This window comes from Amblyomma americanum, chromosome 4, assembly GCF_052857255.1.
Source record: "Amblyomma americanum isolate KBUSLIRL-KWMA chromosome 4, ASM5285725v1, whole genome shotgun sequence".
In the NCBI taxonomy this organism is placed as follows: domain Eukaryota; kingdom Metazoa; phylum Arthropoda; class Arachnida; order Ixodida; family Ixodidae; genus Amblyomma; species Amblyomma americanum.
Window position 1 is genome coordinate 29,881,586 of NC_135500.1, and position 21,004 is coordinate 29,902,589.

At 46.6% G+C, this 21,004-nt stretch overlaps 1 protein-coding gene across 3 annotated transcripts in view; it reads left to right on the forward strand.

Moving 5' to 3' along the window:
- Window positions 1-21,004, forward strand: part of RASSF8 (ras association domain-containing protein 8) — a 146,718-nt gene that overhangs the window by 72,485 nt on the left and 53,229 nt on the right. The window lies entirely within an intron of this gene.

Below are 21,004 nucleotides of genomic sequence, written 5' to 3' on the forward strand. Positions count from 1 at the left end.
GTCTATGCCAAGGGCCTCGGCGAAGAGCACGCTTCTGCTTTAAATAAACTGGAAACCTCCTCCATCGGATCTGCGCTGCAAAAGCACGTCCATCACGGACTTTTTCACAAAGAAAAAATTTTGTGTTTTGACAAGCAACTGTGTTTAAAGCTGTGGTCCACTTACTACGAACTTCGGGATATAGCGCATGGACGCGGCGTGACGCTCATGTTCGTTATAAGCAGGCTTGACTGTATATGCGTGCAGAAGAAAGGCGGTGTAAAGCAACATGCAAGGCTGGACAGAAAGACAAGAACACTTACGCATTGCGCCATGCCAGACAGGCAGTCGCTTACGTGTGTACGCAGATGTGCACACACGTATGCGTACTGTCATTTCAGCTGTTTGGTGAGGGGAGATGCCATCTCATCCAAGGTCTTAACGCCACTAAGTGAAACAAGCATGGCCGTCTGGTATGGAGCATGCCAAGCACTACTTGCACGAGAACTTGCCAGGAGGCAAAATAACTCGTGCAGCATGCAGTCATATCGAGTTCCAAAGTGCAGGTGGCACTAGCTGCACCTCCTGAACTGGTGCAGAAAGTGCAGCCAAATCGAGGAGACCTAAAATGTTCGTTTTCGCGATAGCTTCACACGATAGCTTCACACTGAAATGACACTTGTGTCATGCCTTCATCAGCGAAGTGAGCGAAAGAGCAAAAAGCTGCCTTGCACCAACAAAAGCTGTTTGCAAGCATGGTATCCGAGCCGTTGGCAAAACCTTCGCAAGCAGTCATGCGCCACATCGCATTTTTATGCGTACATGTCTGCACATTCATTCCGATCCGGCAGTGAATGTTAGCTGCACTAATGAAAGTGTGAACTGTCTTCGGCAGCCATTTTTGGTGAACCTTATGAGATATATGGGCATATGTGAATGCACCAAAAGAACAAAAATTGTCCGCATACTTGGAAAAATTTCTTTCAGGTGGAGCCTTGCTCTGAAAATTGTTTGCTGTGGGAGAAATAATTGCATTGCTTTTGTATGGTTTGCTGACAGAGAACTGGAAATAATACTTGATTGTCGCGGAAATTTCTCTTGTCGCGGTGTTGGTTGTACTGGAGTTTGACTAATTGCATGAGTGCAAACACTCAAGTGCATGAAGTGGCTGTCTGGATTGTCTTGGCCCAGTGTGACGTTCAGCTGCTTTGTATGCAAAGTGGAAAACTTGTGGAGAAATCACAATTCACTGATATAATGTGTGGAATTAATGCTCAAGGTTCGAAATACCAAAGTGCAAGCATTTTCAAGCACAATACAGTAGAACCCCGCTGTTACGTTGCTCACTGCTGCGTTTTCCCGGCTGCTACGCTGTCTTCATCCGGTCCCGGCATAGCTTCCATAGGATCCAATGTACAAGGAACCCTGCTGTTGCGTAGTAGCTGTGAAGACATTCCCGCATGATACGTCGCAACTTAGCACCCCGAACACACTTGGGCTGAAGTAGGCAACGCGCTCCAACCGCCATTTTGACGTTTGGCGAGTTTTGGCCGGGCTTGGCTATGGAACTGGCTGCAAGAAGCCGCACGCTAGTTCGAGAGGCCGCCACTAGGTGGCCGTTCTTGAAAAATGCTCTCACTACCCTAGCTCTCACTTTTACGGTCGCCGCATGGTTGTTGGACGGGTCGACTCCTCTTCTATCGTGCTATCGTCATTGTGCATTAAGCCTCATGAATGTCGAACTTGTGCTTAGATGGTGTCGCGCAAGCAGAAGGCACTTTCTTTCCCTTGAGGAAAAGCTGGACGCATTAAACGCAGTCGACAGGCAGCCAGCGCAGAAGAGAGTCGACATTGCCAAGGACCTTGGTCTCCCACCCTCGACGCAAAGCGTGCCGAGATAGAGGGGAATGCCGCGCTCTTCGGCCCCAAAGCAAAGCAGGCTCGTGGCGCCAAGTATGGAATCATCGACGAGGCTCTTCTTACCTGGTTCAAGCAATCGACCGTGGTGATTTCTAGTGAGCGAAAGAAACGGCAAGCCACCATTCTGGACTTTTTTAAGTCCTAAGCGTACTCTGGAAATAAATTGTCTATAGTTGAAACTGCACTTTTTTCATTCATTTTCGGGGCTTTATTCACTGTTGCGTTTTCCCGGCTGTTAAGTTTTTCTTCCCCAGTCTGGTGAAAAACGTATGAACGGGGTTCCACTGTATTGTTAACGGCCCCATTGTCCAGAAAATCCATCGTGAGTATGACTCTGGCAGGTGGTGCCCAGAGAGCAACCAAAGAGTCGGGCGGCCACCTATGTTGCGTGACAAATTTGTAATGGGTCCCGACTGCAGAAAAGATCGCTTGTAGGTTCCAACAAGACAATAAACAAGTCAAACAAAACGAAGCCGTCTCTGTAATTTAAAGGAAAAGAGTAGGGGTGCGCGAATATTGAAATTTTCGAATACGAATATGAAGAAAAAATGGCTTCGAATATCGAATCGAATATCTGTTCAGTACAAAAAAAATTTCAGAAAACGATGAGCAAGCAAACGTTGTTGCCCTTAGTTTTTTGTTCAAAATAGTTTGAAGTTTATTATAATTCTGACAATACAAGATTGTCATGGCGCCGGAGCAAAAGGCGAGACTATACCCGCCTGACTAGGCCCCTGGCGCCACGAGCACAGCAGACAACAGTGCACAAAAAAATGTATACATATATACACATAATACACACATATACATACTTATAGTGTATGGTCTTTGCAACTAAAATAAACAAAACTAGACTGCCTCAGTACCATATAAAAAACGTAATGTGCACAGAAATGTCTACTACTTGATTAGACACCATGACAGTATCCAAACTATAAAGAGGTCATAGAAGACAAAATCCATAAAATGACAAGACTGGCAACAAAAAAAATAGCATGATGACTATTAAACCGAATTCATTCAGAGTTCAAGGGACTGGAAGAAATGTCCGGTTCATCCGAAGGCCTCTGTTAATATATTAAGTTGCCCACGCCCCCCCCCCCCCCCCCCCCCCCCCCCGAAAAAAAAAAATGCTGCCGAAAATGCTGAAGCTCCATCGTGCTAACACCTGTAAGCCCGTGACGAGCCACCCGTTTTGGATTGCTGGAAGAACAACACAAATGCAAGCAAGGGGCCGGGGAACACACACTGGCGTCGGAGCGACGAGGCGGTTTCTAAAAAGAAATAAGCGGCGCGGAGCTGGGATTGGACTATCGGCGAATGCGCGGGCCGACATTTGAAGTTGCAGTGGTGAAGCTCAGAAACCGAAACTACGCAGCCAGGCTATTTTTTGCCCTAGCGACAGAGGCCTTCCGATTGTTGCCACGCCTGCCATTACGCCCGCTAAAGAGGTGTGCAGGTTACAGTGCACCATGCAGTAGGCGAGATTTTCACCGGATCGCTTGCCCTATTGTGACTACCACGCCCCTTCAGGAGGCAGAAGGGTTGAAATGCGGGCCAGTTGGTTCATAGTAACTTGAAAAAAACCAGTCACAAAAGACAAGGGACAAGAGAAGGAGTGTACACGCCACAACGACTGGACTGTCAACTGAGATTTATTAGACAAAAACATAGTCCCAGCAAGGCCAGCAGAGCATGCGCAAAAGCCGTATCACAACTCACAGCGCATAGGGCACGCAAGATACACCTCTACCGTGACCGGCCTAAAAAAGCAAATTCCTTTTCGAGTAAGCGCACTTCAGGAGGCTCCCGTGGCATTCCGCAAGTAGGCTTTCCCTCATAGCGTAGTTTACAAAACGGAATTGCGGAAGTCACGCTCGGAGAGTTATGAAGGGGACAGGACGCATTCTTCGGATGTGGGCAATAAATATGTAACGTATTACCGAAGGATTAAAAAAAAAAAAGCGCGATTTCGCGTTGCGTTTGCTCGAAGCGGGCCGTCGGCCATCTTGTTCGCAACATGGGTGATATGCGGGGAAGCCCACTTGGGGAAATTCTCACGAGGTGAAGCCTTGCGGCGTCAGGATGCGGTCAGTCCGCGTGATAAACGGCGGAGAAGAAAGGGGATAGGACCTCTGTATTGTTTTCCTGCAATTTTTAACTTGATTATCGACTAATTTTTCCAGATATTGTTTTTTGCCACGGTCGAATTTATGAAAGTATGCGCATTATACAATCGCTGGCGAGTATTCGGGAATTTTCGAATATTCGGAAATTCACGAATATCAACTATCGAATACGAATCGAATGTCAAACATATTCAATTCATATTCGAAATTTCAAATATTCGCACACCCCTAGAAAAGAGCCAATAAGAAACGAAAACACAAAGGAAAACGCACACACTCAACACATGTATAACACTACAGGTTAAGTGGGTAGGTGGGGATCGGAGTGAAATTCCTTATTTTTTGTAGTAGGGCAATGAAATTTGGCACGGTTATTGGCAAGTGTGCTGAATGACTAATTACGAAGTTTAATTGATATATCTTGAGTAGTTTTGACAATACAAATTTTTATTTGCACCCAACTTGCAGAAAGCCTGGTGTGACAAAAAGTGTGGTAGAAGCCCATAGTTGCTTTATATTTTAGCCAAATAAATAGTTAATTCATATTTTTATCATTCTTTTTTTTTTGCACAGGACATATCTATGTTTGAAAAATGCGGTTATCAACATGCCAATTTAGCTAAACAGTAAAAAAAATGAGATAGTTATTAAAAATATAGGAATGTCACTGCATAGAGAATTTACTAAGAAATACAGTGCAACGAACCCCATGCAAATCCCGCAAGGCATAGTTGTTCTATGCTTTCTGCAAGCAGGACATTCGGCTCAAAACTCATTTCTGAGAAAACTGGCTCTAGAGTTTTGCAAGCACTGCAGATTTATTAGAAAGCACAAGAGCTGTAATATTTTGCATCATTGCTGTCAGGCACCTTCTTGCACCTTTGCCTCTTTGTTTGGTGGGCTTTGGACACCTTCTTCAGCTGTTCTTGGTCCTTTTCTTGAGCCCTCTGGACAGCAAGGGCACCATGATGCACATCCAAGGTGGCACACATTGCCGAGTGGGTTCCTTGGCTCCCTGAAATGTACTTCACGACTGCCTCATTTACTGCCGTCTCTATCGCAAAAAGTGAGGCATGCTCGTCCTCCTCTGACAGTGCTTCCGTTCAGTTAAGGACGCTGCGCGAAGGGAGTCGTGAACGCTGCATGGTTGTGCTTCTGCCGTCACTGCCGACGACACGAAACGCGGCTCGAGGCGCGCCTGAATAGTGTTACATTCGAGCGACGATTCGTCCGGTGAATCTTCTGCTATCGCACTGTAGCTCGTCGACGGTTGGGGCCTCAGGTCTTTCAAAAGTCCGAATTCTGCGTGTCAAATGAAGACTCCGGCGTGGTTTGCGAAGCAGAAAACAGCGGTCTGCTGTGGTTGCCAGCTTGCCCGCTGTCGCAGTAGCAACCAATGGGGAGGCGCCTTTCAGACCAGCAGCCAATCAAAGGCCCGCTTTCAGCGGAGGGTCCTTTTGACCCCCTTGGCATGCCCGCGCTTCTTTTGTGTTTGTGCAACGGTTGCAAAATGGCGACGACTGGAAAATTCAGAAACAAAACGGCGGAACTTTGAGCTTTCAATTGATACCAAGATGGCGGCGCTCGGTGGCGGGAAAGACGAGAAATGGCTCCGTGAACTGCGGTGATTTTGCCCGATTTATAACTGTTTTCTCACCCTGCGCACTGACAAATTAAATTTTTTCGGGCACATTTAGTGCATTTGCAGCGGAACCATTTTGATACAATGTAGATTAGGCGTTGCAGATACCGAAACGCGTGGTTCCCAAAAATTGACTTTTTCTGCGATTTTCGCGATCTGATCCCTGCGTCCCCCCTTAAAGATGGTTTCAGACGAGCGCACGGGATCACGGATGGTCTGCGCGCATCAGCGCGGTTATCGTGTCACGTGACCAAGCATTCGCGAGTCGGCCCGGGCGTCAAGCATTCACACGAATGCAGCGGACCATCCGCGTGTACTCTCTCCCCCAGCGGGCTTGCTCTGCTGCACGGCTTTGTTTGCGTGCCTCCCATGCCGCTCCTCATCACTCTAAATTTGTTACGTTCATTTCGAAACGTCCGGCGCTTATTTCCAAACAGCGCCTTCAAGACTCCTGCGTAGGGAATCGTAACAAAGTAATATGCATCACAAGAACAAATTCGAAAGCCCACTTAGTTCGAAGGTTTCAGTAAAAGAAATTAAAATGTTTTGTACCGACTGTGTACGGGGCTGACTCGTGATGTCGTACATCCAATTCCGTGGTGATCTTTTGCAACAACCTATTCTTTAGCGCCACGTATAGGTGGTCAGCGTGTTCAATATTCGCGACTCATGACTCCCTTTGTGCAGCGTATTCAGCTGAATGGAAACACTGTCAAAGGAGGACGAGCATGCCTCGCTTTTTGCGATAGAGACGGCAGTAAATGAGGCATTTGTGAAGTAGGGAGCCAAGGAGCCTACTCGGCAATGTGTGCCACCTTGGATGTGCATCATGGTGCCCTTGCCGTCCAGAGGGCTCAAGAAAATGAAATGAAATCTTTATTTGCCATGAAATACAGATGGGGGGATTGTAGGAAAAAAGCTGTCCTTGGACAGCTTGACGGGTCCACAATCCCTTATTTTGGCAGAGTGGCAGCAACACGTAACATATTCTTGATATGCAAACATATACATACATATTTAATATGATACAGACTTAGTACTCGTAAACGAAAACAACAGAAAACAAAAAGAACAGAAAACAACAGCGGAACTCACTTCTACAAATCCAAACGAAAGCAACAGCAAGGCTAGATAACATTACATAGAAACCAAATACATCTGCCGGAGGTCCTTGTAGGTTGCCGTGAAGAGGTCAAAACGGACAGAATTATAATAATTCAAAAGCGTTGGTATTGTGTACTTAAAGCACTGTTTCCCGTAACTTGAACGTGACATTGGTACTGACCAATCCTCTAAGTGTCTTGTAAGGTAACTTGGAGTTCTGTCTTGTAATTGGGATAAGTTACGTATATTGTTGATATTCCTGTGGATTTCTTGTTTATATACATGACTTAAGCGATATCTATAGAGATTCTGAGCTGGAATTACACCAGAGTTGCTAAAAAAAGTTGAGGTGGAAGCAGTGTAAGAAGCATTATATGTGTGTCGGAGATACTTTTTCTGTAACAGGTGGATGTGTTCTATATTAGTGGATGTTGTGTTTCCCCATACTAATTGACAATAGTTCAAGTGTGACTGAAAGAGTTAATGATAAAGCAAACGTTTGATGCGTGTGGGAAGGATATACCTTAAACGACCTATTACACCAGTTATTTGACTTATTTTGCTTAGAACATGCTTGACGTGATTATCCCAGGACATATTTGCGGAAAAGGTGACACCCGGACATTTGAAATTCTCGACTAAAGCGATGCATCGTGAGTTTATTATTATATCTTGATGCTGAGGTATGTGCTTGTTTTTCGGCCTGAATATAATCGCTTTTGTTTTGCTTTCATTTACCTTCATTGCATTTACTCTCGACCATTCCTCTAAGGACTTCATTGCACTGTTACATTGTTCAACAAGAAGATTAATATCATTCCCAGCAAAAAAAATACTAGTGTCATCTGCATAAATAATAAATTTTGCTTTAGGGTTAATAGTGACGATATCAATGAGATAAAGATTAGAAAGTAAAGGTCCTAAAATACTTCCCTGCAGCACTCCACAACTAACAGCTTTAGCTTTCGATGTAAAGGCACCTATTTTCACAACTTGAGTTCTATTGGATAGGTAGGATTTCAGAAGAGCTAGTGCCTGTCCTCGTATTCCATACTTACTTAATTTTTCCAGCAAAATGTTATGGTTAACTAAATCGAAGGCTTTAGAAAAGTCCACAAAAATGCCAACAACTATTGCTTTGTTTTCAAACGCCGTTAATATATATTCTTTCTGCTCTAGCAACGCTAATTCAACTGATTTGTTTTTACGGAAACCGAACTGGTGTGGTGTTAACACATTATGTTTTTCAATGAAATTTGCCATCCTCGAATACAAGACTTTTTCAAACAGCTTTGAAAAGATCGGTAAAATAGATACCGGCCTGTAATTTCCCAGCTCATTACAATCTCCTTTTTTGTACAGAACAGTAACTTTTGCGCACTGCATTCTCGCTGGTAAAGTTGCTGATTCTGAACACATATTAAAAATGTGGGTGAGGATGGGAGCAATAATATCAATTACATGTTTGATTGGGCGTACTTGAAGACCATCGATGTCACAACTGCTAGAGTTCTTTAAGGCTTGTATAACGGACATGATTTCATCCACTGTTACGGGTCGAAGGTACACTGTGTTGTTAATATAAGTGGAAACGTATTTTGCTAGCATGAGAGGATATAGAGGGAGCAGAAGCGATACTAGTGAAAAAATTGTTAAAAGCATCAGCTAGTTCTGCACCGGATAATTCTTTTCTGTCAACTTGTAATTTCAATGAAGGCTTATGCGAGTGACCACGATTAAGGATGGTGTTCAACCTCGACCAAAGAGTCTGGCGAAAGAGAGCCAGGTGGTAGTAGGCGCTGAGAGGAACACAGGAAGACCCCGATGGATTCCCGACAGCAGCCCCAGGAACTTGGAAGCAGCACGAAAAGTGTAGCCAGGACCCGTCGACGGCATCCCGAAACGCCAGAGGCTTAAAGCAGGCTATCCAAGGAATCCTTACGGCAGCACAGACCCTCAATCCATCAGCTGCCACCTCCAAACTTGAAAGGGACGCAGGATGCTGGCGTCGGTGATCCAAGGGAGGTCCACGGCAGCTCGGACCCAACGTCCGATGGCTGCCACCTCCACGCTTGAATGACCCGATCTCCGCTGCGCTGTCTCCCTTCACACCTCGGGTTTCTGACACGTCAGTTCTCCACGCCTCATGCTCTCCACGCTGTTAGTCGCCGTCGCCTCGCACACATCAATCGTGCAACGCTGGGCTGTCACGCTCAGCGCTCCGCTGTCCAACGCATCGTCGACACACCACGTTTAATGATCCCCCGGCAATTTCGTGTGCACATCACATATTCACCCCCCCCCCCCCCCCTTTCGGAAAAGTTTTTTCACATAGAAAAAACTGCTGTTGGTGCACACAACACCTATGTTGATGTGGTGAACAGCCAAGTTAGACGCTGCCGAAGTCGCTGCCGGAGGCGCATGGAAACGCGTACAGTTGAAACATAGGAACAAACATTATACATCTGGCAAAAGGGAAAATAAAAACCATACAAAACATCAGACACAAACTTGAAACATGTCTATACCATAAAGGTGAATATGTACACACTGAAGAACCCATAACCAGAGAAGAGGGAAAAAAAAATAACGCACAAACACTACGAGGCTACATTTGCACAGGTAACAATTGCAAACACCGGATAGTAGCACTGGGCATCCCCCTCCGGCAATCTATAAGCGACTCAAGCAGTCGGCGCCTACGTTTTCGGAGCCGTTTTGTACTCTGTAATGTTAAGCTTCAACACAGTACCCTGCTGTCCAAGTGCTTTGCCTTTGATAAATATTGCCAGGGTTAGTGGTCAGTTGATGCAGATTGCTGGTCACTGGCCAAAGTCAAAAGATGAAAAGACGTTTCGGGAGGACTACGGCTCCCTTGTTCACTATGAAGCAATCGGCGCACGGATTCGTCCTTTTGTAGCACCCAGTAGCGTTTTTAATGATTTAGCATAGATAGGATGTAGAGTTCCGTCGTTCCTGTTTAATGTGTTAGACGAGTTAGACAGGCAGAGCAGATCGATGGGTCTAAAAATTAACATGCAGAAAACCAAGGTAATGTTCAACAGTCTAGCAAGGGAACAACAGTTCACAATTGGCAGCGAGAGCCTAGAAATTGTGCCGGAATACGTCTACTTAGGGCAGGTAGTGACAGCTGATCCGGATCATGAGAGGGAGATAACTAGAAGGATAAGAATGGGGTGGAGCGCATATGGCAAATTCTCGCAGATCATGAGTGGCAGTTTACCAATTTCCCTCAAGAGGAAAGTGTACAACAGCATAATCTTACCGGTACTCACCTACGGGGCAGGAACGTGGAGGCTAACGAAAAGAGTTCAGCTTAAGTTAAGGACAACGCAGCGAGCCATGGAAAGAAAAATGATAGGTGTAACGTTAAGAGATCGGAAGCGGGCAGAGTGGGTGAGGGAACAAACATGGGTTAATGACATCCTAGTCGAAATCAAGAGAAATAAATGGGCTTGGGCAGGGCATGTGATCCGAAGGCAAGATAACCGCTGGTCTTTAAGGGTAACGGAGTGGGTTCCAAGAGAAAGTAAGCGTAGCAGGGGGCGGCAGAAGGTTAGATGGGCGGATGAGATTAAGAAGTTTGCAGGCAAAGGGTGGATGCAGCTGGCAAAGGATAGGGTTAATTGGAGAGACATGGGAGAGGCCTTTGCCCTGCAGTGGGTGTAGTAAGGCTGATGATGATGATGATGATGATGATGAATCTTGTGGCCGGATTCTTGCACATGCTCGGCGATGGCGTTAGATGCTGCTTTCCGGTTTCGGACGTCGTTCTGGTGCTCTCTCAGGCGTCTCCTGAAGTCCTTTGTTTCACCGATATATATTGATGAGCAATCGGCGCAGTCTATCTCATATACAACACCTGGAAATCTTTCACGAGGGAGCTTGTCCTTCACATTCACCAGTTCTGTTCGCACCTTGCCAGCGGGGACGTGCGCGATGTTGACGCCATACTTGCGGAAAATACATGCAAGCGCTTCGCTAATTCTCGCCTGTATGGGACAGCAGCTCGTTTTTCTTTTGTTTTTTCTGTGCTCTCGCGTTCTTCGGAGGTAGGCTGATTCGCTGTCATTCTTCTTTCGGTGTTCCTGATGAAGGAAAGGGGGTAGCCGTTTCTTTGAAGATCCGACTCTATTCTTTTCATTTCGCTCTTTAGATCGGCATCTTGACTGCAGACCTGTCTGGCACGGTTGATCAGGGAGACAACCACAGACCGTTTGTGAGCGACTGGGTGCACAGAACTGAAATTTAAATATCTTCCAGTGTGCGTAGGTTTGCGGTAAACATTAAATACGAGGCCAGTCGGAGTACGGGTTACCGTGGTGTCCAGGAATGGGAGGCAGCCGTCGGTTTCTTCCTCAAAAGTGAACTTGATTGAGGGTTCAATGGAGTTCAGGTGGTCTAAAAAAAGGGCCATGTGCTTGCGCTCTAGGACACAGAAACAGTCGTCCACATACCTTAGAAATATTTTTGGTCGCGGCTGGAAAGTGGTTAGGGCTTTGTTTTCGATGACTTCCATCGTGATGTTCGCCGCTGTCACCGAGATTGCTGCGCCCATTGCTGTTCCGAAGGTCTATTGGTAAAAGGTGCCATTGTAAGTAAAATAGGTGTTAGCGAGACAGAAGCGCAATAGCTCGCAAAGCTCTGCTGCGTCGAAAGGGGTCCGATCTTGCCATGAGTCCTCATCTTCGAGACGTTGCCTGCAAGCTTCAACGGCCAGATTGACAGGAACGCTGGTGAACAGTGAACAGACGTCGAAAGACATGAGCATGTCGTTGTCTTCAGGGACAATGGCTTTTACCTTGTCGATGAAATCGGACGAGTTCTTGACGTTCGTTTCTGTCTTTCCAACCAGTGGAGCCAAAACACCGTGGAGGTACTGCGACAGAGAGTGCACAGGAGACCTTCTGAAGTCTACTATTGGGCGTAGAGGGGTGCCTTCTTTATGAACCTTTGGAAGCCCGTATATGGCGGGTGCCGAGCCGTTTGTGCAAAGCAGCTGATAGTAGAGGCGCTTCATGGATGGTGGAAGGCCCTCGAAGATTTTTGCGAGCATTTTCAGTGTGAATAATAGCAGTGGTCAGTGTGAATAATGAAGGACGTCCCATACAAGAATACGTGGAATTTCTCAACAGCCCTCGCCAATCACTTGCGTTCAATCATTGAGTAGAGAGATTCACAAGGTAACAACTGTTGACTCGCATATGATACCAGGTGGAGGATTCCATCATGCTCCTGCAGGAGAACAGCGTCCACACTGACCTAGGAAGCATCTGTGCCAAGCACGAACTACTTACTGAGAATTGGTGCTCTTAATACGGGCCTGGAAGTTAACGCGTTCTTCAGCTCGTCAAAAGTGGTTTGCCACGGAGGTGTCCAAGAGACAAGGTTGCGTTCATTTTTGCGTGTCAACTCCACGAGCGGTTGGACTTAGTCGGCATAGCCAGGGATGAGATCGTGATAGTATCCGGCAAGCCCTAAGAAGGAACACACTTGCTTCTTCGTCTTTGGAAGCGGTACGTTGACAAGCTTTTCCACCACCGTTTCGAACGGTCGGATGGCCCCCTTCTCCAAGCTGGTGTCCAAGAAAAGAGATGTTAGTGGCTCTGATTTCACCATTCTGCGGCTTGATCGTGAGGCCGGCCTCGCACACCCTGCTAAATAGCCTGTTTAAACGGACACTGTGGAGAACTCTATCAATTTTTTTTTGTTAGCAAAATCTGATAGTTCGGCATTTCATGGCTTTGTTGCCGTTTGCCCGGGCGCGAAAGATACATTTATTTCAAAGAAATTTGGATTCGAAGTTGAAAAAGTTTTTCCCGCCGCTCTTATTCAAACTCAGGGAACTCTTATGACGTCACGGCAACTCTTATGACGTCACAGAACGAAGTGACGTGAAACGTGGTGTAAACGCAGACTCCGTGATTTCTGACGGCTAGCGGTGCGGTGCGCAACCTGGTGCACGCCTTTGCCATGTGCCATCACCTGACACACCACACTCAGTACTTTGCACAACACAACGCAATTCAGCAGCGGCATTCATCATTGACATAGACGCAACAGTCTCTGCCGCTTTATAGAGCTTAGCAGATATCTTTTGGTAGGCAGAATGCCAAGGCGGCGGTGGCATGTTCATCACTTTCGTCAGCGTTACAGCTCCAGAATATCCCCTGCCCAGCTGACGCATTGCGTAGACAAGACGCAGGCTGTTCTCAATAGCACTTCCAGCCTTTTTCGACGATTGAAATGAATATGCATATGCACACGCATCACACAGAACAGCATATGCACATGATATTCCAAGCTGCGAGCATTCTTCCAATCTGAGCGACGTCTTCTTGCATTCCGGGCAGGCCAGTTTTGCAAAAACAAATGATAGGATCTCCATATCAATAATCCTATTACCTTGCAGTAGAGGTTCTTGCAGCGGCACTTCACAATTGTTCTCTAAGTTCCCAAGCTTTGCAGCACTCGCCGATACATTCACGTCCGCATGCTCTTCGGTCGGAGCATTCCTTGTATGTCGATTGCCAAGAAACTTCCGTTTCAATCACCTTTTTACCCTGAACTTGGCCATGCTTTCTTATAAAAATGTCCAGCCTATATTATTACTGTTGCTACTAAAAATAATGCCTGTAAAAAGGATGAATCCGGCAGCATTCAAAGCGGTAGCACAAAGCGCACGCAAAGTAAACAGAGACGCTTGTGTCATGCATCCCCCTTGCGGAAATTTAAAGAAATGTTTAAAAAAAGCGAAGCCTTGCAAATTGCCTTTAATAATCTTTTACATATCAGACTAAAACATAATAAAAAAGTTTCAATATACGCCGTTGATTATCGCTGAGTTATCAGTTTCTATTACCAAACCACATCAGTTTCTGTTTCGGAACTGTTCACCACCTGTTCGAAAGTTAGCTATAACTTTTAAACTATATAAGATACGAACATGATTCTTGCTGCAAAATATTTGTGAATGTTTGGGGACTCTCTAAATCTAAAAAAGAAAAAATGTCATTTTCACACACAAAAAAAAACGCCTTTTCAAAGGTGGTGACATACCTTAAAGTCCAAAGATGTTCTTTCCAGGTAGAGGTCGCTACGAGAACATCGTCGATGTAATGAATGACATTGTCTTAATGCCGAAGGGCATATAGACCAACTGATAGTTACCTGATTGGGTAGATAATGCTGTTTACGGTATCGAAGCTTCCTTCAAAGGTACTTGCCAATAGCCTTTAGCAAGGTCAAATGTTGAAAAGTACGCTTTGGTTCCAACCTCTGTAAATATTACATCTGTTCTTGGAATGGGCTCTGCATCAGACACAAGAACATCATTGATGCGTCGAAAGTCGATGCAAGTCCGATAGGTGTTGTCTTTCTTTTTAATCAGAACCAGAGAGAATTGTATGGAGATTTTGGACGTTCAATGACCCCTAATTTCATAATCTCGTCTATCTCCTTTTCGACCTCGTCCTTCATGGCAAAAGGCAACGGGTATTGCGGGGTGTTCACAACTTCAGAAATCGAGAGCCTGAGTTTTCCCGGGAATCTCAGAAAAGATGTCTACCTATGTGCCAAGTAAGCTCCGAAGCTCCTGATGTTTGTCTTCATCGAGCTTGGTGGAGATTAGCATGACTTCAATCCCTTTACCGTGGTCTATGCTAAGGGTAGGCAGTTTTTCTTCTGAGTCACCTTCTTCGATTACAACGAACGATCACTCCTGCACGGTCTCTTGGGACGCACACTCTTCGTACCGTTTGAGCATATTGATGTGGAATAGCTTCTTAGTGTGGCCCAAGTCGATCCAATAAATCACGTCGTTCTTTTTGCCAGAAACCACGAATGGACCTTTCCAATGCATCAGGAGTTTATTGTAGCTACTCTGCAAAAGAATGAGGGCACGATCTCCAACCCTTAACTGCCGCTTCTTGCTATTCTTGTCACAGTATCTCTTCCGAGACTATTGGGCACACAACAAATTTTGATGCGCCGCTCTCACAGTTTTCTCAAGACGTTCTCTTAGATCAAGAACGTAACCATAAGTCGTCTTCTCCCAGCTCTTCCCTTGTCCAGAGCTCTCTGAGGACTTGAGCGGTCCTCGCACATGTCGTCCAAATATCAACTCAAACGGAGAAAACCCCAGACTAGCCTGCAGCACCTCTCTGTTTGAGAACAGAAGCAGAGCGATATATTGATCCCATGTTTTGGGCTGCTCCTGACTGAGCTTCCGCAGCATCTGCTTAAGCGTGCCGTTAAATTTCTCCACAATCCCATTACACATTGGATGGTAATGGGTCGTGCTGCGATGTTTCACCGCCATGAGATCATTGAGCTCTCTCATCATTTTGGAAATGAAACAGGAGCCCTGGTCACAAAAGATCTCTCTCGGAAAACCTATTCGTGAAAACATCTCCATCAAACCTACTGCCATGGTTGCTGATTCTATCTTTGGCAGAGCCACGGCGTCGGGGTACCGCGTGGCAAAATCGACGAGAGTGAGAATATATCTATTCCCTTTCACCGATGGGGGTGATAGCAGAATGACAGTATCGACAGCGACCCGATCAAATGGAGTGTCGTTAAGAGGCATGCGTTCCAATGGAGCTTTCCCTACTTTGCCTTTCGGGGAAGTCCTTTGGCACGAGTTGCACGACCTGACATACCTCTTAATCTCCTCCTGCACTCCCGGCCAGTAGAATTCCTCCAGAACTCGATCTGTAGTCTTCGTAATGCCCTGATGCCCCGCCAACGGGCTATCGTTGGCAAGGCTTAACATCTGGGATCTACAAGACTTTGGAAGCACTGCCTGTCGAACCTCTTTGCCAGAGGCCAGATGATAGAGGCAGCAAACCCTTTTCGACAGAATATGAGTGCGAAATGCCGTGCTTGCCTTCGATGACTCATCGTCTCTTTGCTCTGTTTCTAGTATTTCCTTGGTAAACCTCATGGAACCAACGCTTAAAGCAGTACTTTCCCTCCTTCGTTCGGAAACTTTCTTTCCAGCCAGCGCCACTTTTTGGCCCTTGCCCTCACCATTTTCACTGGCAACCTCGACATTGACTACGCCAGGACATAATTTAGCAATGTCTTATTTTTTCCAATTAATATGTGGGTTTGACGGCTCACGGGCCTCTGGTAAATTTCCAGTTATGGCATCGTACAATGGTATCTCCATGCACTTTACCAGGCCGTGCCAGTGAAATAAGGGGAAGCGATATGGACTTCTGCCTCGGGAACTTCCAGACTACTGCCATCAAGAAGGAACACCGTAGATCTCGAGCCAGTGAGAGCTGGGTCAGGAACTAAGGCCCTCCTCACAACCACCGCATTGCTCCCCGTGTCCCGTAAAGCACGTACGGGTAGGCCTCAGAGCTCTCTCCCTATAGTACAGGCATGTGTTGGGCGTCTGCAGGCTTTTTCCGTAAAAGTTCGAGCACCGCCTTATCCTCAGCTGGTTCAAGCCTACCTGCTGTTGTGGACACCTTTTCAGGCGCAACACACTCTGGCTGAACACAACAAGACGATTGCTTCTGGTTTTCGTGCTTCCTTGAGCAAGAACTGATGTCATGCCCTTGGTTTAAACAGCACAAAAGATGCGGACGCAGAAGGGACACACAAGACACACACAGCGCTGACTCTCAACTATGTTTATTCATGAAATTTACATGTATATACACAGATGGCTTGATGCGTGACAGGTGGAAAACAAATACAGTGTGCAAAAGAGAGATAAGAAAGAATGAATGCTAATCGCGTTTCGCGCGCTTATCCAAGTTCGCCCGTTCTTTCCCTGATAGGGCAAGAGAAGGTGTGCTAACGCAAAGGTCACCCAGAGCTAAAATCGTTTGAGCTTCAATTATTTTCCTCGTGGTTCGGTCCTTGCTTCTTTTGAAGGTTCGGCACTTATAAAACGGGTTTGCAGACTTTCTTATTTTCCTTTGTGCAATTGAAGCAGTGAAGCGCTAGTTCTTATTTTCCTTTGTGCAATTGAAGCAGTGAAGCGCTAGGTTGCGGTCATTAGAGTTGGTCAAATCCCTTTTGTGTTCTCTTAATGTGTCATTCAGGCAACGCCCTGTTTGTCCCGCGTATATTTTGCCTCAAGATAGTGGAAGTTCTTAAACGATCCCTTCAATACTATCTACAAACCTGCTTAGATGCTTTATCTTGCATGCATCCCTTGGCTTAGTCACAGGACTGCTGATGCGGCTAAGCATGGACAGCTTGCACGGAGCGGAAAAGGCTACATGAACATCTAAACATTGCACTAGCATGCCCTGTTTTTCGGCAATAAACGGAATAAAGCTGTTTTGGCTATGACCGACAGTTGGTGGCCTTATATCCAGGTCGGTTGAGATTATGTGAAGATCATATTACTAAACTGAAATGCGTGCTTGTTCACTTTGTTATCTTTCACATGTTAAACGCAGGAGCATTTGTATAGTTGATGTTAATTGGAAGAAAATGTTGTAACTCCTTTAGCATGCTCATTGTTTCCTTATTCTTAAAAAAATCCCTCAATATAAGTTAAAACGACTTCGTCCGCCAATTGTTGCAAATTGGTAACACGTCCCCTACTGGTGGGGGAAGGGGGAATGCTATGAAACAACGAAGAGATCAGACAAAACAAAATGAAGCCGTATTTATAATTTAAAGGAAAAGAGCCGATACAAAATGAACACAAGAAAAATACAAAACTACAGAATAAAGGAAAGAATTTACCAGGTACTGAGCGTCCCACGTGAAGTGGGGATGCCTTGCAGACAGGGCGGGCGTGAGTGGATGGGATGTGTCGAAGTCGCGGAAGGGAGCCAGGTGGTAGTAGGAGCAGAGAGGAACACAGGAAGATGCCGGTGGGCTCCCGACAACAGCCCCAAGAACTTGGCAGCAGCAGGAAAAGCGTAGCCAGGTCCCGTCGAGGGCGTCCCGAAACGCCGGAGGCCTAATGCAGGCTATCCAAGGAGGCTTGTGTCGGGGATCCAGGGGAGGTCCACGGCAGCACAGACACAGTGTCCGACGGCTGCCACCTCCATGCTTGAATGACGTGACCAACACTGAGTCACTGTCTCCGTTCACACCTCGGTTTCGTCACACGTCAGCTCTCTGCTCCTTGTGCTCGCCACGCTCTTCGTCGTCATCGCCTCGCAATCACCACTCACACGTGCACATGCTCAACGCTGGGCTGGCACATGTAGCACTTCACTGTCGACGCACCACACTGAAAAATCATCCGATGATTTGTTATGCACCTCACAGTGACCTTGCGGCATCGTCACAACCTGTCCACCGGATATTGTGCAAACTGCCCACCATGGCAGGTGGCAGTTAAATTAATGATTGGTTGCTCGGGAAGAGCGACCTGGGTTCCACAAAGCCCACTAATAGGAGCGCTTGCCATCGCCGGGCAGTGGTGCATCCTGCTCTAGGAAGGGTATGAGGACTTCCCGGAATCTATGAATGTAAGGTAGAGGATGACTTTCTGCATATATGGGAATTAATTATGCTATTTCATAACACCCTTAAGGCGGAGCACCCTGCAGGGGTGCGTCTGCAGCTTGCAGACGTTGGTGAGTGGCGAAACCATGGGTTCCCGAGCATCCGCAGGGACATCCCCGCAAGGAAATGATGGCGAAAAGTGCATCACCACGGACCCGAGCACTCGCGCCCAGCCGTGTGTGGCATCGCCATGTCTGGGGAAAAGCGGATTCTGGTGGTTGAGCTGAAGCCGAGTGTCTGGACCTTTAAGGCCCCTCGGCGGAGGCAACACACCACTTTGGCCCCAGCTTCCTGTAAACAGCACCTCCAGCCTGAACCGACCGGGGGAAATCGGCAGTCGCCGTTTCCTGTCCTCCACTGCATCTCTCACTTTCCTATCTCTTTCTCACAACTCTCCTGTCTCCTCCTGCTCTCTTGGTTTTTCCTTTTTTCCTGGCGGCTAGAGTTAACCTTGTGGGGCGAACTACCCTGGGTTTTGTCATACTTGGTTATAGCAGTGGTGTACATCTGGCGTGGGCAGGGCTTATTTTCAAGTTCCTGTCCCGTCCCCAAGTTGGGCTCCGTGGTGGTTTGCTGGCACTGTATCCGAAAAACGAACTTATCCTATGGCAAACCTTCTCTCAGCAACTGATCGCCCTCTCAAGAGAGGGCAAACCAAGGTAACTCATCATTTCATGCAAAAAAAGAAGCAAAGTTTTCCTAAGTTTCAGGTGATTCATAGCGAACAAACAGAGAAATCTGCTAGAATAATCTCCCCATTCATTGTAGAAAAATGCTTGATGGGTGCCTTGGGCTTAGGCTACAAGGTTGCAAAAAAGGCTAGTGGAGACCTCTTGCTCGAACTCCGAGATAGCATCCAACACTCAAAACTTTCCAACATTGTGTCCATGGGTGATATATCTGTCTCCATCACTGCCCACCGATCCCTCAATACAGTCCGTGGTTTAATTTCAGAGAATGACTTCTTCCACCTGACAGAACAAGAAATCAAAGAAGGTCTTGCCGAACAAAATGTCGTTGATGTCCAGAGGATCAAAATAAGAAAAGAGGGCAAAAAAATCCCATCAAAACACATAGTCTTGACATTTACGCATAATTCTCTACCAGACTCAATTGAAGTGGGTTATCTGAAAATAAATGAGACTCTACATTCCTAACCCTCGATGATGCTTTAACTACCGGAGGTTCGGCCACGGTTCACAGAGTTGCCATGGTCACAAAACTTGTGCAAAATGCGCTTCAAAGGATCACTCTTCTGATGACTGCAACAGCGCCCCATGCTGCGCAAACTGTGAAGGAGACCACGCTGCATACTTCAGGGCGTGTCCATCCTGGAAGAAGGAAAAACAAATAATCACACTGAAAACTACTGAAAACATTTCTTTCAAAGAAGCAAGAAGCCGATACACACAAACAAGTACAATAAACCCTCGTTAATTCAAACTCTGTTTATTCGAAATCCCGCGTAATTCGAAGGTTTTCGGCGGTCCCAACAGTTTGCATGCAAATTTTGGCGGATAATTTTAACAGCCAGTGCGCCCTTATCCGGATAATACGTCAATATAAGCCATGGCCTCCGTGATTTTTCCATAGTGCCAGTCTCTGAGGCCAGTATAGTTGCCGGAGTGGAAGCCAGGCGGCTCTTTAAATCAACTTTCTGTTTCTGGTGCTTTGTTGTGCCTCAGTGATCTGCACCGGTTTTGGAGGCTAGCTTTAGTTGACAAAGCAACAAGCAGGTGCCACTAGGTCAAAATTTTTCTGGTTCCGTTTCCGTTTTTGTTGTTTGTCTCGCTTGTGGCAGGCACTGCTCGTTGTTCTTTATTGTTTGGTGCCGTGACCAGGCGAGTACTGTGCTCTGCTAGTTCTTGACCACGTGTGCGGTGTTGGTGTGAAGAAAATGCCGATGTACAGAGCTCTGACTCTCTGCCAGAAAGTGTGCCTAATTGAGGAGGCTGAAAAATGGACGAGCTCCAAAACGCAGTTGGCGGAAAAGCACAAGGTGCCTTTATCGACCCTTTCGAATATATTGAAAAATAAGACGAAGATCCTCGAGGCCTACGGGAAGACGCATTCGACGAAGCGGACAAGGATTCGTTTTCCTACGTATCCGGACGTTGAAGACGCCTTGATAAAGTGGCTTCAGCATGCAAATGCAGCACACCTGCCTGTGAACGGCACGCTGCTGCGCGAAAAGGCCGATGAGCTTGCACTGCAACTGGGCCATGAAGCATTTAAGTGCAGCAACGGCTGGTTGTCCAGATTTAGAGACCGCAATAACCTCAAATTCGTGACAGTGTGCGGCGAAAGCGGGAGCGTCGACCCAAATGTTGTCGAGAATTGGAAAAAGCATACATTGGCTCCGCTGCTTCAGCAGTACGCGGAGGACGATGTTTAGAACGGACGAGGCCGCATTGTTTTACAGAATGCTGCCTACGAAGACGTTTGCCCCAAAGGATGCGGTAGTCACGGGAAAAAAACATCCCAAGGACAGAATAACCATTCTGTTTGGTGCGAATATGTCCGGCAGTCACAAACTGCCGCTGCTGATCATCGGAAAAGTGGAGAAGCCTCGGTGCTTCAAGAACGCACGACTTCCTCCTAAAGATGACGTGCTGTACAGAAGCAACAAAAAGGCTTGGATGACGGCAGCGCTGTTCGAGGAGTACGTGAGGCACCTTGACCGTAAGTTTGCTGCCGCGGGACGAAAAGTTGTTTT